This window comes from Schistocerca serialis, chromosome 3 (assembly GCF_023864345.2).
Source record: "Schistocerca serialis cubense isolate TAMUIC-IGC-003099 chromosome 3, iqSchSeri2.2, whole genome shotgun sequence".
Classification (NCBI taxonomy): Eukaryota; Metazoa; Arthropoda; class Insecta; order Orthoptera; family Acrididae; genus Schistocerca; species Schistocerca serialis.
In genome coordinates, this window is record NC_064640.1 from 721,085,363 (window position 1) to 721,113,118 (window position 27,756).

At 38.3% G+C, this 27,756-nt stretch overlaps 1 long non-coding RNA gene across 2 annotated transcripts in view; it reads left to right on the plus strand.

The window, feature by feature from the left end:
- LOC126469568 (uncharacterized) overlaps nt 1-27,756 on the plus strand; it is a 306,572-nt gene that overhangs the window by 42,333 nt on the left and 236,483 nt on the right. Inside the window, exon 3 of one of the 2 annotated variants that reach the window (XR_007586018.1) lies at nt 16,170-16,247. This is a non-coding gene — a long non-coding RNA (uncharacterized LOC126469568). Of the gene's footprint in view, nt 1-16,169; nt 16,248-27,756 lie in introns of those variants that run through there. The other variant, XR_007586017.1, reaches the window with a different exon arrangement.

Below are 27,756 nucleotides of genomic sequence, written 5' to 3' on the forward strand. Positions count from 1 at the left end.
TTTGCCATTTACAGAAGTTTATTTGACCAGCCTATTGTACTGGTTGCTCCTGGCTCACTTGCTGGATGTAGGTAATGTCACACAAATTGACATGTTCATATCTTCCATTTGCATGTCTGGCAAGGTCCCTAAATCATATACAGTAGTTTTGATGGTGTGTATGCATTACAAGCATTTCTTGCTTCGGTTTTGAGGTTTGCACTTTAGCCAGTAATAATCAAGAATACAAAGAAGAAACACTAAAAAATTGGGTATTTTGCATCCATTTTTAGATCTATACAGATGAATACTGTCTAGGTTATTTTTGTCAAAAGACAGGAAAAATCAGAGTATTTCCAAGGAAGGTGTAGGCATATGCATTTCAATCTCTGAATGGCAGTTAGTAAATAGTACAGAATTTTTCTAATTTTTGGGTGAATGTAATGATGAAAACCTGGAAGTGGAAGAAATGTATAACTGAGTTGCTCAAACAACAAGTTTAGGAACCATTGTCGTTCACATAATTATGAATGTTTGAAAGAAACAGACAAAAATTGTAACATATTCTTCATATTTATGACATAATTTTCTGTTTTAAACGATCATTTATAAGGGTAGTATTATTGCATAAAAGCAAGTAGTGAGTGAAGTAGAGCATTAATTATCCAAAACAATTTGGGGCTGGGGGTGTTCAGATAACAGATTTTTTTACATAACTAATCCTTTTTTAGAAAAAAAAGTACCACTATCATTTTAGGAATATGAAATGAAGAAACAGATTTGTGTCTTAATTCCAAAAGTGCATGTTTTTTGTATGTATTACAAATACTGTACCTAGCTTACCTAAATTACTCATTTTCTATTAAGGCATCCCTACCATCTATGAACAGGAGTTCTAAATTAATATTTTCTCCAGACCTGAGACATGCTTTTATTGTCACTAAATCTCATGCACATCTTAAACACAACAGCTGCAAGACGTCACACTCTTCAAGTTTGCAGGGCAGTGAAAAACTTCCTCACTGTGTGGTTCTTTTATGGTACAGTCATCACTAGCCTCTATTTTGTCACTGCAAGCATCTTGGTCACAGATGACGTTACCAATGACCTCATCATCTGTCAGTAATCGATAACCAGGAGCATTGGTATCCCATTTGAACCAGTCTTAAATGTTTTTCTGTTCATAATCTCCAAATCTTGAAGATCCTTTAACCAGCCCATGCTGTTGCAATACAGATGTATGGTTGGTGGTTCTACAGTTCCAGTGAGGTGCTCATCTGATGGAAGGAGTTTGTTCCAATGTTTTGCTAGAGTAGTGTCCTCAACAGCAGTCTGAACGTCTACTACTGTGTGCACAGCATCCTACAAGTTAATGCCAGAGGACTGGAGTAATGTTCTGAGGCAAGAAAATAACTTTAGACTTTCCATTTTGTGTTTGCATTGAACAGTTTGAGGGATGACTTGGGGACAAAAAAACATTTTCAGAATTGCCAATTGCATGCCATTCCTTTTACACTTCAGAAATAAATACAGGGTGGTATTATTCTGTAAAAATGCTTGCATCTGTCCTTGCATTCTTTTGATTCTTGTAGGTGACCAACTATTTTTTACTCCCATAAAACAGTGTCAAGTTTGGGTTTCCCTATGAACAGAAAGGGTAGCCTATGTGTTCTGGTAACATTTCTGCACACCATAGCAATGATGCAAGGTTTTCTTGCCTTATAACCAGGAACTGACACTTCTTTCTAGGAAACTAGTGATTCTGTTGGCATTTTCTTCCAATACAAAGAAATTTCATCTATGTTGTAGATATTTTTTTGTTATAGCACTTGGTGATAAATTTATTTAAAGTCTCTTTGGAACAATCTTCTGATTCAGTGTCAGCAAACAGTTCTTCACCTTGAGTGTCCAATTCCCCAATTCAATGCCTAGATATAAAGTGCATAACCCAGCCAGAAGAATAATGGGTAGCTTTGAGAATTGAAATAGTGAAGGCAGCAGAGGATGAAGTACGTAAAAAGATGATGACTAGTAGAAATCCTTGGGTAGCACAAGAGATATTGAATTTAACTGATGACAGGAGAAAATATTAAGATGCTGTGAATGAAGGAGGTGAAAAGGAACAGAAACGTCTCAAAAATGAGATCAACAGGAAGTGCAAAATGGCTAACAGGAATGGCTGCAGGACAAATGTGAGGATGTAGAGGCATATATCACTGGGAGTAATATAGATGCTGCCTATAGGAAAATTAAAGAGACCTTTGGAGAAAAGAGAACCACGTGTATGAATATCAAGTGCTCACATGGAAAACCAGTTCTATGCAAAGAAGGGAAAGCAGGAAGTTTGAAGGTTTATATAGAGAGTCTATACAAGTGCCATGCACTTAAGGGCAATATTATGTCAATGGAAGAGGATGTAGATGAAGATGAGATGGGCAGTATGTTACTGCATAAAAAATCTGACAGAGCACTGAAAGTCTTAAGTTGAAACAAGTTCCTGGGAGTAGACAACATTCCATTAGAACTACTGATAACGTTGGGAGAGCCAGCCATGCATGAAACTCTTCCATCTGGTGAGCAAGATGTATGAGACAGGAAAAATACCCTCAGACTTCAAGAAGAATGTAATAACTCCAATTCCTAAGAAAGAAGGTGCTGACCGGTGTGAAAATTAGTGAACTGTTGTGACTCGCCAATCTTTCAAAGTGCCGTTGTGCAGTTACGTGTGTCCTCTTCATGTGGCGCTGTCTGCCAGCCATGCAGCAGCAGCGCCACCTAAGCGGCCTCCCAGCCAGCAGCCGCGAGACTTGGACTCAGTTATGATTTGACTGTTAAAGTGACACACATCTTACTCTGTTTACTTGATCTGTGACTTTCATGTATTGCATTATCCTTGAAATATATTTGTTCAACTTGAAGTTATAACATGAACTATCAGTTTAATAGGCACAGTTTCAAAATAATAACTCGACTTCTTTATAAAGTAATGCAAAAACTAGTATGAGCTGACCTAAGGGAAGATCAGTTTGGATTCCAAAGAAATGTAGGAACACTTGAGGCAATAGTGACTCTACAACCTATCTTATTTATATGATTTGCAGACTTAGAGGAAGCTTTTGACAATGTTGATTTGAATATTCTCTTTCAAATTCTGAAGGTGACAGGGATAAAATACAGGAAGAAAATACCAGTACAAGATTTGAGCGGCACAAATGGGAAGCAGTGGTTGAGAAGCAGGGGAGACAGTGTTGTACACTATCCCTGATGTCATTCAATCTTTGTACTGAGCAAGTAGTAAAGGAAACAAAAGAAAAATTAGGAATAGGAATTAAAATCCAGGAAGCAGAAATAAAACCCTTGAGGTTTGATGAAGACATTATAATTCTATCAGAGACAGAAAATGAGTTGGTAGAGAAGTTGAACAGAATGGATAGTGTCTTGAAAGGAGGATATAAGATGAACACCAACAGAAACAAAATGAGGATAATAGAATGTAGTAGAATTAAATCCGTAATTAGACTGGGAAGTGAGACACTTAAAGAAGTAGATGAGTTTTGCTATTTGGGCAATAAAATAACTGATGATGTTTGAAATAGAGAGGATATAAAATGTCGGCTGGTGATGGCAAGGAAAGCATTTCTGAAGAAGAGATATTTGTTAACATCAAGTATAGATTTAAGTTTCAGGAATTCTTTTCTGAAAGTATTTGTACAGAGTGTAGCCATTTATGGAAGTGAAACATGGGCACAAAGGAAATAGCAGCTCTTGAAATGTGGTGCTACAGAAAAATGCTTAAGTTTAGATAGGTAGATCATGTAACTAATGAGGATGTACTGAATAGAAGTGGGGTGAAGAGCAATTTGTGGTACAATGTGACTAGAAGAATGGATCAGTTGTCAATTGGTAGGGCACTTTCTGAGGCATCAAGGGATGACCAATTTAGTATTGAAGGGAAGTAAATCATAGAGGGAGAATGAGAGACGAATACACTAAGCAAATTCAGAAGGATGTAGGTTGCAGTATTTACTCAGAGATGAAGAGGGAAGAACAGGATAGAGTAGCATGGAGAGCTGCATCCAGCCAGTCTTTGGACTGAAGACCACAACAACAAGCAACAAGCCAGCCAGTAGTCACTTTAAAGTCAGTATTATCCCCAAGTTTCTTATTCAGTGAAGCACTTTTTCATAACTCAAAGGGCCACTTATGGACTGTGCCTGCGTGAACCAAGTGTACACTGCAGTGTCTAAATTCTGATTTTCTGCCATTTTCATCATTTTTCTGTGTAAGATTCCATCTTCACTGCCAAGTCACTTGGCAAGTTTTGTAATAGTGTTACATTCTTTTTAATATCCATTCTTGTGGCATGCCATATACCCCAGCTAAGCTTGATCCACTAGCACCATTCCTCAGTTGGCCAAATATTTTAAGTTTATTGGAAATATTGAGAACAACTCATTTACATTTATTAACTGTTGTGAACAGTATAACTACAGCATATTTCAAGTGAAGGCTAAAATGCCACTCATGGATGATGACTAGAGGATTGAGTTCAGGCAAGAACTAGTGGTCGCTAGCGGAAAAGTATGATGTACAAATTTAAATTTATTGACTGAAACCCTTTCATATAATCACTGTTTCAGTTGATTCACAACAAGTTATCAATACCCTACTCTATAATATGTCATGTTTACCAAGAACACCTTGTAAATACCTTTTCAAGGAATTTTTCATATTAACTGTTTCACAATATGTCTATTAGCCCATGAACTTCATCATAAAAATTCAATCAGGATTTGAGGTGAGTACGCGGTTCATAGCTGTTATACTAGAAGAAAAAAATTCCTTTATTACTCTTCAATTGACACTGTGCAAAGCTCATTCCATAAGGAAGATATAAAAATAATTTTATTTGTTAATTTATGTACTAATGTCATGACTGATTTGCCATGGAACAGAATTTTAAGGGACCTATTTGAGACCTACAAACTTATGCAGATATCTTACTTTCAAGCTAATCTGTAGACTAGCTTAAACCCAATCTTTCTCCTTTTCTACAGACAGAGCACAAGCCTGGCTTGCATTCAGGATGGGAAGGAAATCGGCTGTGCCATTTCAAAGGAATCATCCCAGCATTTGTCTGGAGTAATTTATGGAAATAATGGAAAATCTTAATCTGGATGGTCGGACATTGGTTTTAACCATCATCATCCTGAATGGGAGTCCAGTGTGCTATGTAGTGCGCCACCTTGCTCAGTAATATATAGAAAAGTAGTGACACACACACTGATTAAACACTGCAGAGTCAAAGAAACTGGTACACCTGCCTAATATCATGTAGGGCACCTGCGAGAATGCACAAGTGCCACAACGCAATGTGGCCTGGACTCGACCAATGTCTGAAGTAGTGATGGAAGGAACTGACACCATGAATCCTGTTGGGCTGCCCATAAATCTCTAAGGGGACTAAGGGGTGGAGATCTCCTCTGGACAGCACATTGCGAGGCATCCCAGATACTCTCAAGACTGGTCATGTCTGGGGAGTTTAGTAATCAGTGCAAGTGTTTGAAATCAGAAGAATGTTCCTGGAGACACTCTGTAGCAATTCTTTTTATGTGGTGTGCTGCATTGTTCTGCTGGAATTGACCAAGTCTGTAAGAATGCTCAATGGTCATGAATGGATGCAGGTGGTCAGACAGGATGCTTATGTACATGTCACCTGTCAGAGTGATATCTAGACATATTAGGGGTGCTATATCACTCCAACTGCATATGTACCACACATGTCACACACCATGAGGAACACCACTGTGCCTCTCTAAGAAATGGGAAGAATTGGCTTATTCCTCAGGTAGGCACCATACTTGCTGACAATGGTCATCTAGGGTAGTGCAGAACCACGATTCATCACTGAACAGAATGTGACAGCTTTCATCAGCAGTCAAAACTACCTGGTACAGCACCACTCCAGACACAAATGTTTGTGTTGTGGTGTTTTAGCAGTCCACACAAAGGACAGCAAATCCCTACTCAAGATGCTGCTTTCCTATGACGAGTGGTACAGGATGACATAGAATGTTGCAGATAGTCCATTACTTGTGGGTCTTCAACTTTATCTTATGTAGTTTACAGGTGAATGGCCAGACATCAGTGTCCAGTGAGCACAGTATTTCAGTGAGTAACCACACTGCGATCATCAGATGCACTGATGAACTGACTGCTTAGGAGCTTGTTCATGGTCTGCACTCAGGTGTGGACGTGCATACAGCATCTCCTGCCTCATCTCCTCTTCCATATTGCTCCATCGAAGGTTTATGACCCAGTGACTTGTGCTGGTGACATCTCCAATTTCTGTTGCTCTGTATGACTCTGAAGTCAGTTTGTAATGGGATACCACTGCACTCTTCTGTGTAACCTTGTCCTGATTTTCCCCACATTTTCCCCACAATGCCCATTGTTTCCCAAAATTTCCTATCAAAATTTAATCTATTCATGGGATATCTATTCCTGTCTTTATCTTGTTGCTTGTATGGTTCAAAGTTTATCCTTCTCTCATAATTCTTTTGTGATAATTAGCCTGATTTCTTCTATTTTTCCCCACACCAAAGTGACTAGATCTCAGTTGGAGGATCCCTAATGTACCTCATCATTACCCCTATTTTCATATCTACTGTAGTTAAATGGTTTGGCGTTTCCTTCCAATGATCTGTTTAAATTTTCTTGTATTCTTTCTCATTAATATTTCTGTCATTCGACTGTGGATCACTTTTCTGACGCCTTCCCTCATAATTATACAGATAATTTCTTCCCCGTTTCCTTCTGTAATTCCCCACTCTTGCGCTGAGTCACACTATGGAAATTCTGATTAAAAACTATATACATAATTTCTCTCAAATCCCCTATCCAGTTTATCTACATATTTCAGAAATCAAAATAGAATCGTCTGCCCCATAAACTAAACCCTGTTGCATTTTCCTTGGTAATCTGTTCTTTCATACACCTTTTTGTGTGAGCTCATCAAATGATTGATCTAGGATTATTAATTTTCTCAGGTGCTTCTCTCAAAAATCTTTCATGTTGCCATTCACTTCTCACTAATCGGTCCATTTATGAATTAACTTTTGATACAAGCATGTTCAGTTTCTGACAATTTATTCAGAAAGCTGTTTTCAAAAGCACAATATGTCATTTATGCATGAATATATTGGTTAGTCCAAGAGAGTGCTTCCTCATCCAAAGACTCTTTTACAAACTTTATCTTAAGCATATCAGTCAAACAACTATCAAAATTATGACAAAAATGTTGAGAAAAGTCAACTATGTTAAGGTTATAATTTCCTCTAAAACTTTTAATTGGCACATTGGTGCTCATCCCACTACTGTTACTACTGAAACTTCTAGTTACAAAATTTTCCTCCAATTCAGATAGTTTTCTAAGAATATTAACTACTTTACAATCACATGGAATTACATTACAACTTTCTCTAGTGCAACAACTTTATCATTAACTACCTACTTTTCAAGTTATTAATTTTACATTCAAGATTATTGTCATTTTGATCCATCTCTGATCTTAATACCTGGCCTTCTTGTTTCATCACATTGTGCATTATTTCAAAAGTTTTCCAAGTTTCTCAACTTTATCAGGACAATTTTGTTTTAATTTCAGTCACTTCACGTATAAGAGAATCAATCTGTACATTGATTCATTTGTCCCCTGAGTGTGCAACTAATTTATATTTATTAAGATTCCCTATTGTTTCAGGCACTTGAATGCCAGTCTCCAAATTTCATTCCTCAACTCCTTTAACTCGTCATTTTTAGCAGTGATTTTACCACCCCTATCACTTTTTATTGTTTAAATCCTACCAATCAAATCTTCATTTAGTTTGCTTTTTAATGCCTCAGTTCTACCCCCCCCCCCCCCCTCCCGAATTGTTATTCAGATCCCTGTTGCATTTTTCTAGTTTTTCTTCAAAAAGCTTGGTTAGTTGTCAAAACAAACTATACTAATAGTTCCCCCTGATAATCCTCTGTGACTGAAACTTCAGAATGGACAACAAGCACTACTAACATTCCTGCCTACTGCTCCTTTGTCTTGCCTCTGATTTTGTTCCAACCTTGTCATTAAAAACAATTTCTATCTCCTAAGGCTATTCGTAAGTTTCATACTGTCATTGATAACTGGTTTTTTAATAACTGTGTATGTAATGGGGAGCAGTCGTTGTAATTACAATGATGTGATCACTCGCACTCTTAGCACTTAATATGAGTACTTTTATTCTTGCAACGTATACACAATGCATTTAGTATAGAGCATGTACTACAGAAAACTCATCTGGCAAAGATACAGTTGTTCTTGCTGTGGTAGGGCAGCGATGTTATTGGGGGATAGAGTGCTTCTAAATCCCCCCAGATGACCCCCCCCCCTCAAATCACCAGAGTGCAGCATGGTGACTAGTGTACATCATTATGTGTTGTCCTGCTGGTGATGGGTAATGCCAACATATTGTAGTCTGCCAGGTACCTGGGTGCCTGTAAAATGTGGCTGGCCTGTGATGTCAAGCAGTGGTACCATTGGCACAGTGGCGATGTCCATTGAGGTGCTGGTGGCTGTTAGTGCGCCATCCAGTATTATAAAATTCTCTGGGGCCGACAAGAGCAGATAGCCATCCAAAGAAAGAGTAGATTTCAGACCTGCTTAGTCAGTCGTAGGTGGAAGGGGCGTGCAGTGCTCTAATGACCTCAAGACCATGCTATAGCCTGACTGTCTATTGTTTAATTTGCACCTGAGCATGACATGTGTACATGATTGGAGGTACTTGTGCTCAAAGATGGTTGGTTTGTTGTGGTGGGATGGCGATGGGATGTGGATGTGGTGGATGTGGTTCCTGACATGTTTTACTAGGTTGACATCCACAGGGTCGGTGGTTTGTGGTACAAACTCTGTTGGGAGGGTGATTGGTTCCCCATAGAGCACCTCTGCAAGCGGGGCACCCAGATCATCTTTGTAGGCAGCTCGTATGCCCAGCAGCAACCAGGGGAGAGCCTCCGTCCACTTTTGGTTGTGGTGTATGAGTGCAGTGCCACTGTTCCACAAGTTCGTTGGACTGGGGATGGGAAGCCATTGTGTGTAACTGGTGGCACCCACAGAGGTGGCAGAGCTCAGAGAACAGGGTCAACTAAAACTGCTGGCCCTGGTCTGTTGTCAGGGACTTTGGGCAGCCAAAGTGTGCAGTCCATAATGTGATGAAAGCTTGGGCGACGGTGTCAACTGAGTTATCAGTCAGAGTGTGGCCTCCACCCATCAGGTTGTCCTGTCTATGGAACATGTACTTGTATCTGTCTGAATGTGGGAGGGGCCCCACCGGGTCTATGTGGACATGTAACAAACAGCCCTTCTGGCTGGAGAATTTCACGAAGGGTGGCTATGCATGACGTTCTGTCTTGGCCCATTGGCATTGGTTGCAGGCTCTCGTCCATGCAGTGCTGTCCCGGTTAATGTTAGTCCAAAAGAAACTATCTGTTATCGGTTTTAGTGTCGGGCATACTCCGGGGTGAAACAAGTTGTAGAGGAGGTCGAAAACTGTCTTCCTGAAGTTCTGTGGGATGACAGGTCATTGTCTACCATGGGATATGTTGCAGCAAACTAGTTTTGTTGTGCCTGCAATGGTGCACTTCTTGAGCTGGAGGCCTGTTGTGTGTCCAGATAGCAGGTTTTGAAAGTTGGTGTCAGTTGCTTGTGCCTCCAATAGTTGGTCAAAGTAATGGTGTCCCGATGTGGCAGCGAGTCATGAGACGAAGTCAGCCAGCATGTTGTCTGCTCCCTCATACGTAGTGTAAGTCTGTAGTATATTGGTATATTTTGAAATCAAGTTCAAGTGGCAGAATTGTCAAGAGGAGGTATTGGGTGGCAGGCATTTAACAGCGTCTGTGTAGATAGTAAGCTGACAGCCCTCAATGTCATGTGGGAAGTATTGAATCACTTTGTACATCGTCAAAAGCTCACAGTCAAAAGTTGACCACATCTTCTGGGAGTCAGTAAGTTTCCACAAGAAAAGCCATAGGGGTTGTGTTGCACTGGGGACTTCCTATTGTAGCACTGCCCAAATCGCTCGGTCGTTGGTGTCGGCTATCATAACCATATGAGTGTCCATGGATGAAAGTGCCAGAGGGGTAATCTGAGCCAGCTCTGTTTTGATGTTCTCGAAAGTTCCTTGCAAATCAGGAATACAAGTGAGCTTATGTTTGCCTGATGTGTTCTTGCCACAGAGTGACTCTGTGAGCAGGACGAGTGTCTCTGCGGCATGGGGGAGGTGTTGTATTAAAAATTAATTACCCCTAAGAAAAGGTGGAACTTTTGATAGTCCATTCTTGATGGTAGGTCCATACTTCGTCTCTGTTTTCTGGGGTGGGATGGATGCTCGAAGTGTTGACGAGCTGGCCTATGAATGTAACACATTTTTGCCAGAGTTGGCATTTGTCCTCATTGACAACAACAGCCCGCTCTGCTAGTTTGTTGAATACTACTTGCAGGTGTTTCTCATGACCTTGAGTTGTTTCTAAGAATATATGTACATCATCCAAGTAACAATAGCAAAAGAGCATGGTAAAAAAACAACCCGTCAATGAATCACTGGCCAGTCTGGGCTACGTTCTTTAGTCTGAAGTGCATAAAGAGGAACAAATAGGCCAAAGGGAGTAATTATTGCAGTCTTTGTGATGTCCTTCATGGCCATTGGGATCTGCCAACTATCTCTTTTAGAGTCGATCATGCTAAGTATGGTTGCACTAGCCAGTTGCCGGAGGAATTCCTGAATATTGGGCATGGGCTAACTATCAGTGATGGTGTGCACGTTCAAATGTCTGTAGTCTCTGCACATGCACCACATTTTATCTTTTTCCATTGTCATTGTAGTCAGTGGGGCGCACGCACTGTGTGATGGCCTAATGGTGCCCTCATGTAACAGTTCCTTGATCATGGCCTCGGCCACCTTTAGTTTGTGAGGGACAAGGTCGTGGGGCTGGTGTTGGACCAGTGGACCTAGGGTAGTATTAATTCTCAGCGATGGAGTTGTTGTTCAGGTGAATGCGATAGGCATTGCAGTTTGAGCATCTTCGCTGTCTCATATCTGCCAGTGGTTGGTGCATACAGTAGGACATCACTGGTAAGATTGGTGTTGGTAGGGAGGTGGTTCAATAGCACCAAAAACTTGTCACAGTCATCTGTGATCCTGGCCAACTGCATCATGCACTCGCAGAGTGTGAACCATTCTTGCAGGGAATCAACTTGTAGCGGTGGCAGATGTAACTCGGTGTGTGGCTGGCGGTAATCTGCCTAGTGGTGAGTGACCAGGACCTGTATGAGGTTGTAATCATGTGAAGTAAATGGTGCAGATTCATGAAGACCTTTTGGTGGCACTGATAAAGGCGTCGGCTGGAGCTGTGGCACGGTGGTTGCTGTAGGTGTATTGGTAATGAGAGAGTCATGACCGGTTATCACAGAATGTGGCACAGGTGTCACAGCTGGTGCATTGGCGTCATTAAGGATGGTGTAGTAGTGGGGAAGCAAGGAATACAGTGTGGTGGACAGGGTGGCGGATGGCACATCAGTGTAGATCACCCAACCCGGCAGCTGTTGAATGTTGTCCTTGTGATCACACAATGTGATTCGTAGTTGCAGTCAGGCTCGCCATACTGATATGCTGTTCTCACGAGGTATGAAAACCCTGTGCTGTTGCAGGTAGACATGGTATGCCTGCTATTTGAGTGACTTCATGTGGCAGGTGTGACCCAGAGCATGACACGGCTGTTGTCAATGTGACGTCGTCGTCTTGACGTGACCTCGGGCACAGTACAAAGTTAACAAGTGTGACGACACCCGGGTGATGTATGGTATAACATAGAATGTAAATTTCAGGTTTAGGCCATGGAAAAGCATGGTCTGGCATAGGTAGGTCACTTGTAGGATGAATTTGTCTGCAATAACCTGCAAATATCAGTTCTCTGCAGTGGAAGGTGGTCATACATGGTGGCGATTGTTGGTCAACAGTTGCAGTACTCTGGAGTATGTCTGTCCATAATGTCAGTATGCACTGAATCATTAGAATGAAAGTGAATGGGTTGTAGTTCATTAACAGTGTCACTGATCAGTATATTACTAGCACTGGTTAGGTGGGAGGTGGAGATGGCAGCAGGCAGCCATTGTACACAGTGCACACCTGTTGATGTACCACAGTTAATTAATGGTGTGGCACGCTTCATCTCACGATTTTCAGTGCTAACATAGTACTTGACCTGTGGTTTAGTGTGTTCATCTGTTTGGCGATAGGTAACAATGCCCTGGTTTGGTGGTTGTTGAAACAATTGTAACACTGAATGAGATTTTCACTCTGCAGTAGAATGTGCACTGATATGAAACTTCCTGGCAGATTAAAACTGTGTGCGGGACCGAGAGTCGAACTTGGACCTTTGCTTTTCACGGGCAAATGCTCTACCAACTGAGCTACCCAAGCACAACTCACGCCCTGTCCTTACAGCTTTGCTTCCACCAGTAGGAGCCCTTGTTTTGTTCAAGACACCTTCAAGACTACCTTCAAGTTTGTGAACAAATATATTTATATATATAAAGATGGTATCTGTTCTTCTGGACATGTCCGAAAGAACATACACCATCTTCATATATATATATATATATATATATATATATATATATAGTTAAAGCTCACCGGTCACTTGACCATCTTCTCCTTTTGTGGGGATGCACAAACACTGCCAGAACTCTTACAGGAATCAGCAAAAAACTGTGAGTAATGAGTATAGTGGGCAGGGGCACTATGAATATAGTGTGGGACAATAAGTTCGGAATGTGGGTGTCACAGGAGGCATAACAGAGATAAGTCCCTGCCGTCACACTATCCTCTGTGTCCTTGGTGGCTCAGGTGGATAGGGCATCTGCCATGTAAGCAGGAGATCCTGGGTTTGAGTCCCAGTCAGGGCACACATTTTCAACTGTCCCTGTTGACTTATATCAACGCCTGTATACAGATAGGGGTATTCATTTCATTGTAATGAATATATTTATGTTTGAATTTGGCCTACTGAAGAGGCATACAATGAATGTTTTTAATGAGGTTCGTTCCATAGGACAAATTTCAAAGTCGGGTTGTTTTTCTGGCTTTTTCAAAGGTTCTAAGCAGCAGTTATTGATACCATCTTTCTCAAACATACATTTTCCTCAATGAGCAGTTTCTTTTAAAAGCAACTTGCATTCTCTTTGGGGGTAGATCATCTGATGATGTAGATCTTTCATTAGCTGAATATGCTGTCACTCTCACTGTTTCATTTTTTATCAATTTCTGGCTGTGTTGTTTCACCTCTTGTAGTTGTTATTACAGCTGCTCCTCTCTGAACACTTTCTTGTGTAATCAATGTTTCTTTGTGTGATACTGCTGCTGCAACTCAATAAGTAGGTAGGAATAATATGCTGTAGGTCTCCTTTGTAGTTGGTGAAGAAATTGTGTAACATTTCTGAATTCTAGAGAAAACATTTTTCACTAACACTTTGGTATTGTGGCTGAGTAGTCATTTGCCCTATTTGCTTACATGAATTTTGTGCATTGCACAGTGGTTTCTTTCCAGACCATAAATAGTGAGGAAAAAAAAGCATTTGAAGTGGTATCGCTGATCTTACTGTAAGTCCTGTTTGGTTTTTGGCTCTCTTTATTTACAGTACACAAATAGATTCAGTAAGGTCATGCCTTTGTTGTTTGCTTATCGGAATCAGCTTTTGATCGCCTAGTGTACATAGCCTGTCTCTTAAGATTCTCTTTGCTACTTTTATTTCAGTTTAATAGATGTCATCGTTTGCATTTTGCTCTCTTCTTCATGCAGTTTGTGTAAGTGCTGCCTTCCAATTGTTATTACCTAAGCTGCATATAATAATGTATGCCAAACTGTAATTTTCCAGTTTTGGACATTAAGTAGGTATATCTGTTAACTGAGTTGGTCATTTTCATTATTCTTACTTTTTTGTCTGATTTTTAAACATTGAGTGAAGCATGTAAAACAGATAGCAAGATTAACACGAGAATTTTTAGTGATTGACAAAAATGCTTCAGACAAAAGTTGCTATGGGTGATAGGGCAGATTATACGGTGTTAACAGCCTTGAAGAGATACAACAGTCAACTCTCTTATTTTAAATTGTGCTATGTTGTACTTTGGCTCCAGAACAGTATATATTGATATGAAAAATCAGCCAACCAATTGCAAATAAAGGTTTATTATCCCTTGATCATGGTTTCGATATTTGTAAAAATATCTTCTTCAGAAACATTGGCACTAAAAATGTGTACAGCAGTTACAAAATGATTTTTACTAACAGAAAAAAAATATTAATAGAAAAACATTTCTGAAGTAAATGTACTCATTTATTACATCACATGATGCACCAATTGATTAGATGAAGCTGAGCTCCTTTTGTCATAAATGAAATTGGTGAAACAAGAGTTACCACAAGCCATGGCTTTAGATAACGTGAGATTACATGTAACGTACTGTAGAAAGACTACTCAGTAAATGCCCACAGGTAGAGGCTCTTGTTATCATATAAACAGAATAGGTGTCTCAAAATAAAATACATGCATAAATTACATATACTTTATGCCAGAGACTAATTCAATTGCTAGAAATATACAGGCTCAAGCGAGCAGGAAAACTGGTCTACAGAGGGTGCTGCTTTTGGCTGATTTTTCGATCTGTTCTGAATTACACAGTTGCTGTTTCACAGCCATGTTTAAGATTTTGAGCTATTGATGAAGTAGTTTATTGAATATAAATATTTTTTGATCTGGAAAGCAACAGATTAAAATGCATTTAAAATAGGCAATTTACTACTATTATTGTGTTGGGCTGAATAACACACCACTCTGAATTTCTTGCAACTGTTGATGGTAATATGAGGTCATGAATTAAGATATTCTTAAACTGTTGTATATTGATCTTAGGGAAATAGGAAGGAACATTCGGATTTAATGACTATTTACAGTAAAGTCATTAGAGATGGGGCAAAACCTGAATAGGGTAAAAATGAGTAAGAAAATTACTTGCGTTCTTTGAAAATAAATCATGACAGCCTTTGTCTTAGTTAATAAAGGGCAGTAATTGAAAACTAAAATCTAGATAGCCACTTGGTAATACAGAACCCATCATTCCTCCTGATAGTTCATTGCCCTTTGGATGATCTGATTAAAGTGTGGATCAACCACATCCAATACAATAATGTTGAGATTCACCAGCAGATATAAATACTGGGAATGTTGACACCTGCTGATGAAGTATGATACTGGTGGGTTAATAGGATCCATGAATGCGGTACATAAAATGAGATGATGGTGATGTGTTATTAAAATAACAAAAATAGTTTGTTGTGCTGATTTATTACTATGGTTCCTATCACTGCATTTGTACACCATAATTAATGCAACTACAATATGGTACTCTTAAAAAGAATCATCTGGGGAATTTATAAGGTCAGTTTCAAATACAAAATCAAAAGAATGTTGGGAAAAATCCTCTGTTACCATAAACTTCTGTAACTTCTCAACAACTAAGGTAAAAAAGGAAAATGGAAAGACCTGTTATTCTATAGCACACAATGACAACCATATAATATTTTGATGAAGAGTTGTGATGTCGTACAGGACTTAAAAACATGTCACATAATAATCATTGGTAGCTCTTTTCTTGTCATAAAATACAACAAATTCAATAGAAATTTGACTCACTGCAATGAAAATAACTAAAATACTGCAGATTTGTGGGTCACCTTTCCAGGGTAGTAAACAACAAGCACTGGATACTGGTTAATGCATGCTGGTTAATAGTACAATAATCTGTCATAGACAGATCATTATGTCTGCATTTAAAAACCAAATAAGACCAATTTCCTGTCACAATTAATAAATTAATCTCTGCCCAAGACCATCTACCATTAGGTAAAATGAAATTACAGCAGTTATATGGAAGCTGAAGATATCTCCATAACCAAAGTGAGCAAATTACCAACACAACCAAGTATTACAGAATTATTGTAAGAGATGATGAGTTTTTTTAAAGACAGAAGCAAATTGTCTCCCTCTTTCACTTTTTGATTATACATGGTACTGAACTACTATGGACACTCTGTTTCAGGTTGATGCAGTGACTGGAGGGTGTTGTACAAAGGGCACAGCATAAGGTGTGGAGCTGAAGCATGAGTGCAGTCTAATAACAGAAACAGTTTCTTGAGTATAGAGAAACCCAAAACACACACTTGGAGTGAAGGCAGCATCACAATGAGTGTAGCAGTAATATTTCTTTGATTTTGTGTAGTTTACTAATTCATGAAAAAATTTTATTCATCATTCAGTAGAAAGCTTACATTTTATTGTTCAATATGCCTGCACATTTCATCATGTGTGTTCATATGAGTTTGCTTGATAAGATATATGTCAGAAAGGTTTTAAATGTTTTAGCTGCTTGTTTCTTATAGGCCAGCCACAAAAGTGTTAATGTTTAAAAAAATTCTATACTGAAATGTGTTAATGTCTTTACCATATTAGTAACAGTTTTTACAACTGGATCATCAAATATGTAGTAAAAATATTTTGCCTTGTCACATTATTTGGCTCTTCACTTGGCATATGTAAGACATTTTTTAAATTTTAATCTGTTTGTCTGTGTATGTCAATGAACACTCAAAATATGTAATTTGTTAAATAATCAATGCCGTAATGATGAAACAACTATTGTATGAAATATGGCACATATATTTAAGACTTAAGAAATTATTAATTCATTGCACGCAATTATGTATGCTATAAAATAGCACCTAGTCACTCAAGTATTATCTAAAGTTTAAAATAAAACAGGAAAACTTTTATTGTTTTATTTATGAATGATTCTTCTTATTCCATTACCCACTTCAGTGATATAATAAATGTTATAAATTGGGCTGCCATTCAGTTCATTCCACTCTTACACTAAAATTTTTTTATAGGCTACATACTTTTCTCAGCTAATCACTCAACATGACTTAAGCTTCACTTGAAACTGTGCATTGCCACCTGTATTTAGCCATTTTGATATGATTAGAAGCTGTTTTCAATACCAGCAGATTTCCTACACTGTATTAGGTATCATAATGTCTTGTATTTTTGTGTTTCCATGTTATTGTCCACCTCCCATAACCACACTATCTAAGTGTGTATGTTCACCTAACACATTCAAACCTTTCTTCCATTGATTAGTAACAACTATAATGCATGCCACTTTCATGTCTCCTACACATTATGTTCATTAGGATAGCGCATTGTCCATCGGGTAAATAAGCCATTTCACAGATAAATCCCAAACTTTCTTACTATTTTTATCATCACAGTCATCAGCACTGAATAACAACTAATTATACATTTAACTATTCAGTCTAATAATTGCAGACCATTTTTGTATGGATGTCCAGTCATTGTTATTATTAGTTACATTGATGGAAATCTTGACCTGTTTTGCCTGTTACTGTCAAGAAAACAATGTAATTGGAATCTTAAGCCTTTCATGAATGGTGGAGTAGGGTTGGACAATGTAGAAAGAAAGCTATTTTTCTGTAAGTTGTGACTCACACACACACAGCCAAAAAATTGTTGACATCATGACCTAGATAGCTATGTGACTCCTTTTTTTGAACCATTGATGCAAAAGTGTTTTGAAAACTCAGTACATAGTGGATATTGTCAGGATATGAGTTACATAAAAAAAATAATAAAAACCTATGTTGATATTTCTAACTCTGTATGTCACCAAGAACAAGCTGTAACAGTGTTGATGTTTCTTAAGGGCAGTGGCCCCCTTTGATGAATGAAGTGTGTACATGTTCTGTTCCATAGATGGAAGTAGTACATGCTGTACTTTGCCCGTGTATTTATTGCATAACAGTATAGAGAGTTATATAGCATAAAGTCCGACCCGATAACTGAATGGTCAGCGTGACGGATTGCCATCCTACGGGCCCGTGTTCTTTACCTGACTGTCAGAGATCTTCTCTGCTCAGGGACTGGGTGTTGTGTTGTCTTCATCATCATTTCATCCCCATCCAGCATGCAGGTGGTGGCGTCGAATGTAATAAGACCTGCACCAAGGTGGCCGGACCTGCCCCACACGGAGCCACCCGGCCAATGACACCAAATGCTCATTTCAATTCCATTTATGGCATAAAAAAATGCCAAATATTTCGATAAACTTTTGGGCCTTGGTGCATCAGATTATATGGCTAAAGTTCCAGCTTGTCAATATGCTATTAGGTATCCCGGTCAATGTTATCCCCACAAAAATTTATTTTGTCATATGGTGTTTTACCTTTGAGAGACCAAATGTTTCAGTTGAATATCACTGAACAGAGGTCACATTTAGACTAGCCATAGTGCAGTTACAAAAGATGCCTTTTTGATGATATATATGAAGGACCCAGCTAAGTACACATGACGTAACAACACAGTGGCATATCTTGCAAAGAATAGTAATTGACATGTTGCATGGTGAAGAGATCCACCTGCATCACTATTTGATAATTCAACACCTGCATCCAGAAGATTACCTTCTACAGATGCAGTTTGTGGATGGATTCAACCATCATATTAACTGGATGATAACTTCTTAAAAGTTTTAATATGGTCTGATGAAGCAGTAGTAATGGATGAGGATAACTTCAATATGCATAATGCCACTATTGGTGTGCCGGCAACTTGCACATCTCCTATAATCATGTATATCAGATTTGCTTTAGTCTGAATGTATAGGAAGTTGTATTTCAGGTCCCCACTTCCTAAATCAGTTGACTGTATCACCCATTTCGTGCGGTTCTAGGCGCTACAGTCTGGAGCCTCGCGACCGCTACAGTCGTAGGTTCGAATCCAGCCTTGGGCATGGATGTGTGTGATGTCCTTAGGTTAGTTAGGTTTAATTAGTTCTAAGTTCTAGGTGACTGATGACCTCAGAAGTTAAGTCACATAGTGCTCAGAGCCATTTGAACCATCACCCATTTCTCACAAACAATTTGCCTGAGGTGCTGGAAGATATTCCATTTTACATTCTGAGGAGGTTGTAGTTACAACATAATGGTGCACTTGTGCACTCTGGAAGGAATATGTAGAGCTATTCCTGGAAATGGGTTAGTTACATAAGTCCAGTTTCATAGCCTCTGTATTTGCCTAATTCCTTTATATTTGTTCCTCCTGAGGCACTTGTCCTGGCGTGCAGATTTATTCTATTGGCAAGGAATGTACAAGACCGAGTAAAGGAACATCTAACTGCTCATGTAACTGTGTATGCAAGTATGTCTGAAATATTGCAGAGGAGCATGATCCAGTGAGTTACTAAATGTTTGGAAATTGCAAGGAGGCCACTTTGAGCAGATGATATTAAAGTCTTTCGAAATAACATTATTTTAAAAAAAATTTCTCCACATTCAGAAATCTCAAATATGAGTTATAATAACCTTCTGAAGATAATCATTATCTTCTTTATCATATATTATACTATGTGAATCTGCTTTGAAGGCAGTGTATGTTTCATCAAGGACATGGTGTAGTGATAGTGTATTTGTACTATCTTAGCAGGCTGCTAATGTATTTCACCTTGCAGCTTATGCTGAATGTAGTTTGTATGTTTAACTTTTTAAATGATTTTTGTCCTATTACAGATAATTTTTGTTTAATATTATTACTATTATTATGATTGCTATGCTCATAATTAAAATATTATAGTTGCAGGATATATATGGTTTAAAATATAGTGTATACTATATTATCATAGGAAAGGAAATAAAAGAGGACACCAAAATCGAGTTTCAAGGATCTCTGTATGCAGAATCTGTGTTGTTTGCTGTAGATGAGATTTTTTCTACAAGTAGGTCATAATCGACGATCAAAAAATAAATTCCATAGTTCTGCATCAGACAATATGAGCCTGTTAATATCTTCATCCTCCAATAAACTTTTTCTTAAAACTGTTAGCGGCTAGCAATTGTCTAATTGCTTAACACAGCATCATTAGTTTTTCCAGTAACCTGAAATGATCTGTTGATAGAAGGGGGCAACTTCTTTTGCATGAACTGTATAGAATATTAACAGTACTTATCAGTCCCCAATTTCTTGACACAAGAGTACAATGTAGGTGCGTGTCTACAGTACAGACTACAGTAGACTACAGTAGACTACAGTTTTATCTGGCATTGTGGTTTTCAGGCAAGGAGCAAATGATGAACTGTATTACAAAGTTCCACAGTGAAAAAAATTTGAAAGACCAAATTTGATACTTCAGCTTTATATCTATCATCAGACACCTTCACCCCAATATCGTTACTGAGCAGTTGAGTATGTAACTTTGAACCGCTTACTTAATTTGTGACAGACCAAAACTAATTCAGATACTTGGTCAGCTGGAATAATAAAGTTTTGCTATTGAGTTCACTGAACACATCTTGAACTACTCTCCTTATGTTCAGTAACAAAATGTTGACCAGGTTCAATGGTAAGTTGTGTGTCTTAATTATAGCTGTGAGCAATGACACAGGAAAAATTATATGGAACACGACAAGAATTATAAACAAAGAAATTAATATTCTCTAGCAGCTCAGTCCAGTGAAATGAATAAAGGTCATTACAATTCAATCTAAAGTCAGTATAGCTGTCAGAATCTCATCTGTTCAAAAATGTGTGGATGGCCATCTATCTTGAACATTTGAGGACATTGCTTCAGTTCGTAACATTTTCGTTTCTTATGATGGTATTCCAGATGCTATGGATTTTTTTACTGATTGCCATTTTTTATTTGTAGTTCACTGTTACTATTTGAGTTTACATATTGTCATTTTTTCATTTGGAGATAGTGAGTGGAGCTGTGGACACTAGAAAATGGAATGCCATGTGGGAACATTTCTGACATATTCTTCTTTTTTGAGTTCAAAGAGAGGGATAACAGGAGTGGAGGCAGCCAGAAACATTTGTGCTGCATATGGGGATAGTACCATTGGACAAAGTATGGCAAGAAAATGTTTTTCCCATTTTAAGGACGATTGTTTTGACATTAGTGACACCCCACGTTCATTTAAACTTGTCAATCTACAGTCGCCCACATCAGTGTACTTGAGAACTGGCAAATTTGATGAACTGTTATGATTCCACCATGTTGAGACATTTCCAAAGAATGGGGATGGTTCAAAATCGAGTGTATGGGTACTGCATGCTCTAAGCCAAAATCACAAAAATCAGTGGGTGGTCATATGTGCATCTCAGCTCGCTCGTCACCAGTTGGCTCATGAACAACACCAACCATTCCTATCCTGCATCATTACTGGTGATGAGAAATGTTGTCATTATGCTAACATAAAGAAAAGAAAGGAATGACTGAGCCCAAACAAAGTAGCAAATCCCTGCACAAAGACCTAAGTGCATCCACAGAAGATAATGTTATGCATCTGGTAAGACAGCGATGGTGTGATGTTCTAGGAATTGCTTTCCCAAGGTGTAACCATCACTGTTGACATTTATTGCCAACAGCTGAGATTTCTTGCAGACACAATCCATGCACAGTGATAAGGAAGACCACGTGAAGTGATGCTGCTCCACAGTAACGCCCGCCAGCATTCTGCTAGACTGACAAAAAACACCACACAGGTCTTGCGACCTCAGATTTTCACCTTTTCCACTCTCTGTTGAACAGCCTTCAGGAAACGTCCTTTCTGCATGAAAATATGCTATGAAAGTGGTTTCATGAGTTCTTCAACGAAAAATCCCATAATTTCTATAGTCGCAGAATCAAAGAGTTACTACAGCATTGGCAGACTGTTGTAAATAGTGAAGGAGCATACATTAGAGATAACCAAAGTCTATATTCGAATTTATTCATCAACCCAATATATGCTTATTGGCAATACCAAATATCAAGGCAAAAACTTTATTTTTTATCCCTGTTAATGTAAATGACTTAAAAATAAACTTACAGAAATGGTGTACTGGTTACAAAAATTAAATTGTGATGTTTATTCAGTAAAAGGACACTGGCTAATTCATAGTGAACATGGATTAAGTATACCTTATGAGTGCTAATTAGCCACATGTTATTGTAGAGGAAATCTTAAGTATGATGGTGTTTCAATCTTTATCAAACAAACCACTAATTTAGAATATGAAGTGTAGAAGCTGTTTTTGAAGTTTGAAAAATGCTGATTCTAAGTCAGGAACTAATAGCTGTATCACATAACACTCTCCTAGTAATAACATGGAATTATTTCTAGAAAATCTTGAAAAAATGATTATAATTCTCTTAAAATACTATAAAATTTTTTAAAAATGATACACCAGGAAGGAGCTACGTAAATTGGTCACAAATTAAAATTCATACAGGTATTGATGGAAAATACAAATTTGTAAACTTTGGCAGCCGATGGATGAATATATGATGCTGCAGCATAATTTCACCCTGCAGCTGGCAAGTATAGTAAACACAGGACATGCCAGTATCAGAGCATTAAGTCTTCGTGAATTTCACACTATGTAATCAAGTGGACAGTAACTATGCCTCACAGACAGGTGCACAAACAATACATGCAGATGTTAGTATTTCAGAGCGGGTATGTTGCTGGGCTCAAAGAAATTGGTGGGAGTAATTGGTGAAATGCTCAACATTTGAATAGTGGCAATGCGATTATTTGACGATTTCAGCAGGAATGGGTAAACCATAGTCAAACATAGTATCAATAAGGAAGTGGTCGAGCTAGGGAGATGACAGAAAGTGAAGACAGAACAATTCTTAGAGGCACTCAGAGCACTGGATGCAACAATATCATTGATCTGACATAAAACTACTGTTTCAGTGACCACAACAACTATTAATAGATAGCGCACCGAAAAGGGGCTGAGGTCATGGTGTCCCTTGCCCCAAATGTCATTGACCTCTGTACACTAGCAAGCCCATTTGCAGCAGTGTTAGGCACATTCAGCCAGGAATTGCAATGAATGGAGTAGAATAGTCTTCAGGGATGAGTAACACTTTGAACTGACGCTCAAAGAGCAGCAAATACATGTCTGGATATAACCTGGACAGCAGTCGGATATCAACTGGACTGTCGTCCACCATATGGCCTGACAAGTGGGTATGACTGGCTGGGGTGCCACTTCATTTCATAGCAGCCACCCTTTGGTTGCTGTCTGTGGTATCCTTAAAGCACAGTAGTACATCAACTATATTGTATGCGCCATTTTGTTGCCCTTCAGTGCAAGCCATCCTGAACTTACATTCTGGTGAGATAACACCTATATGCATACAATGAGAGTTTCTATTGCTGGTCTTCATGCTTCCAAACCATACGTTGGCCAGCAAGGACGCTGGATCTCTTACAAGTATAGAATGTTTTGAGCATTATGGACAGGGCCTTCTATCCAGCTCTTTGTCCGCCCCGGTAGCTGAGTGGTCAGCGTGACAGACTGTCAATCCTAAGGGCCCGGGTTCGATTCCCGGCTGGGTCGGAAATTTTCTCCGCTCAGGGACTGGGTGTTGTGTTGTCCTAATCATCATCATTTCATCCCCATCGACACGCAGGTCGCCGAAGTGGCGTCAAATCGAAAGACCTGCACCAGGCGAACGGTCTACCCGACGGGAGGCCCTAGCCACACGACATTTCCATTTTTATCTAGCTCTGGATTTCGGTGGTCTAATGCACCAGTTGGACAGAATTTGTCACAATATTCCTCAGGAGGACAGACAATTCTGTCAATCAATGCCAAACTAAATAACTGCTTACAGAAGGGCTAAAGGTGAACCAATGAATTTCGGACTTCCTCAATTTGTAAAGCTCTGTCTCTCAAATAATTCATTCAGTTTTCCTGAAATTGTAATAATTTACTTCTCTGTAAATGCAAATCACATCTATCGATATCCATCCTATTTGGGTAATTCTTTCCTGGTGCATAATAATGGCAGAGTTATAATATTTAGTAATATTAACATAGACATTAGGTATAAGACTAAAAATATGTTGTACCTATTAGATATGTTAAGATCACTAGACTACTACTGTCTGTATGATAATCCCATCAGGCTCAATGAAAGCTTAGATAATATAATCTCCAACTTTCAACCAAGTAAAACTGTATTTAATACTACAGACCTCACGATTTCTGACCATGCTGAACCATGGCTTAGGCCACCCTCTAAGCAAAAAAATAGACAGTTCTTCACCTTAACTTGGAAGGGAAATCAGACCAAGCAATGAACATGAATTGAATCAGTTAAAAAACCATCTTAGCTTCATCAACTGGGGTACAGTAGTCGCTAATGTTATGTTTGCCTACGAATCAACACAGAAATTTTTAAAATTACTTGTAGAAAACATTGTCACATGTCCCATCTATAACAAAAAACACACAAAACAGAACCAGTGTAATAAACCTCAAGAACTGAGGGACTGGGACATGCCACACCTGAGCCAACTTAGTGAGGAAATGACTGAACACTGCGACAGATTGCAGCAGACTCTAGCTGAGAAGGAAGCTTACACAGCAACAAGAAGGATGTATAGATTAGAAATGAGAACAGTCAAAGGATACTTAATGACAACTATGTACTCAACTCAAAGTGTGAAGTAGAATGGAAAGTTATTAAAACAAAAGTAAGCTCTGAAATTAAACACAACATTTGAATCTAACCAGGCACCTAAATGCACAATTTACCAGTCCTGGCACAAATAAAAAATCTCGCTGAAGATGTAAATAATGCCAAATCTTTGGTCCCAGCTCTAGACAGCAAGCTATTGACAATTTCTGCTGGTCTTGTGTAACTTACCGAACAGTATGTGAAGCAGTTGTCAAACTTAGCAACTCAAAAACCAAAAGCTTCTATGGGTTCTCAAACTATGTAATAAAAACATTAAGAAAGAAATTTTACAGCCACTAACTCAAATCATCAACCAAATACTTCATGACGGGGTCTCTCCAGATGGCCAAAAACTACTATTTTAATACCTACTCATACCAGAGATGATAAAGCATCCCCTAATAACTGCCATGCCATCTCACTCACACCAATAATACCAAAGATAATAGAATATTATATGTATAGACAGATGGACCAGCATTTCAATGAGAATACCATACTTAGCTGTTAACAACATGGTTTCTTTTAAGTTTAAAGAAATAACCTCTGAAACTCTTCTGAATTTGAGAAAAATGTTTGATACTGACTCCCACAGCATACACTAATCATAAAGTGCCAATACTACAGAATTGGAGAGAATGCTCTTCACATTACTGAGTCACATCAAAGCAAGGGAGAACAGTCACTAACTATACTCAAAGATCAGAATGCTGATCTGCTACAAAAGGAATCCCACATGGCTCAGTACTCTGTACTTTCTTATTAATTGTGTGTATGAATGATTCACCCTCATTTTTATCATTTGAGTTCTTATTAGACATAGGTGATACAACTCTAATTCTGCAAGTTGATGATCTGGAGGAGCAATGGACAATTGTATTATTGGTTTGAGATGAAGTGTTTACAAATTATAATAAAAGAGAAGTCATTGTTTTCAGTTTTAGTGTCTCCAATAAAGATTACAAAATAATTGTCCTGTTGGGTTTCTACATAGACCAGAAACTCAGCTGGATGAGTCACATAGAAAAACTGTGCTCGAAATTATCTTGAGTGATTTATTTGTTGTACAAACTGAGGAATAATTAAAGATAAACCTATTAGTGTATGGACATTTCACATTTTTACACCCTTGCCTTACAAAAGGAGCTCTTCTACATGGTAACTGCCCCAGCTCAAAATTGTATTCAGATGGCAAGAAAAGGCTGCCAGATGTATAGCAGCACTTACCACAAGAGAATCTTGTAAAGATTACTTCAAAGATCATAGTGTAATTGTAATTCCTAGCCTCTATATGTAAATTTGCCTTCTCAATGTTAAAATAAATTATATGATTTTAACCTTAGGATGTCTGGCCTCGAACACAACACAAGAACTGGACAATCAATTGATACACTCACAGTAAGCTAGTTAAGGTTCACAATAGCCACAAATATCTAGGCCCCAGATTTTTCAGTAGACTTTCAAAAGCTGTCCATTGTCTTAGCTACAGTACATTTAAAACTGTTTTAGAAGATTGGTTTGAGAGGACAGCATGCTGCTCCATAACAGAGTATGAGGAATCAAACTTAAGTGACTCAAAGTTCTAACTAATTACTGTCAGACAAAGTTGTAAGAAATCATTGCTTAAAAGGTTATTGCGTATATAATTTTCACATACTAGGTAATGATGTTCCACTGATGTAAATATGATGAAGTTTTATGTACCTCATTTCTCTTAGCCTTGTATATAAATATTTCTACCAATAACATGTAAAATGTTTGAAGTGAACTAAACTGTATTTTGATCTCTATTCGCTAATGGTTCTCTCCTTATTCATATTATGTGACACAATTTTTTAATTAATGGATGGGTAGAGCCATAAAAAGATCGGTTTCCCCAATGCTGTATGTAGATTAATGGATTAATTTGTTTTTTTACCAGTCACACACAAAAAATAGGTGTAAGGCAAGACAAGTAGAGTCACAAAATTTGTGACTGTTTAAAGATCACAAGATATTTCTCAGAAGAGTGGTCAGTCAGCTTTCGGGCACCTCAAGGGTCATTAATGGAAATTATTCTTCTCCTGAGCCATATCAGTGACTTGAACGTCCATACTGATTTACATAAAACAATATTATTAACAAAAGAAGTACAAAATGCAGATACCCTACATGTAGTTAGCTCTTTTATAAGTCAGATCAGTAAATTGTCAACAATATATCAATTCACTACAAACCCTGAGAAAACAATATTAATAAATTTCCATAATAGTCAAAGCAGTATTCTGCATTAACCTGCCATCGTCAACAGTCAACCCATTGTAAATAAAGAAGCAATAAGGGTCTTGGTATTTAGATAGAATGTGACCATAAAGGGATAGGCACATTAAATACATCAATTCCAATATGTGAACAGCCCGGTAAATTTTAATGTGTCTAAAGGGATCTAGGAACAAACAAATACTAATGTGTGCTTATCTGTATCTGGTTTGTAAATGGGTGATTTACCTAATTTTGGGGTACTGAATACACTGGTAGAATCAGTTTTTCTCTATGATGTCACATTTCCTAGATATACAGCAGAATAAAAAATGGTAATAGCAAAAAATGACACAATTAAGTCAAACAAAAATACACATTCAGAACGTTTTAAATCAACACTATTTGGTATGTATATGTGGGCATGATGCCAATAAAAGGTCCAAATTAGTTCAGCACATATTTTCACCTTTAATCGTCTTTGGTTTTTTGAAAAATTCGATGCCAGAACTTTCCTTTTGTTTGTTGTTTCGTCACTCTCCCTAACAAGACCTCAGCAGTAGTCACCCATTATCAAAGGGCTCCAATGGCCTTGGTGATGGTATTCTATGGTAAGAATGTCTCGGTGAAAGTGTTCTCCATGCTCATCGCTTACGGCTCCCAAATTTTCCAGGAAGAAATCGAGGTGAGAATGTAAAAAGTGAATTGTAAGCAACATTCTTATAATTTTCTAACAGTTCTTTCATAATGGTAACATAGTTTTGTCTTTTCTGTTACCCAAAAAGCCCTTCAAAATTGCTTTGAAGAAGACCAAGCACCTAATTGGATATCTGTGAGTTTGCTATCAAAGCTTGGA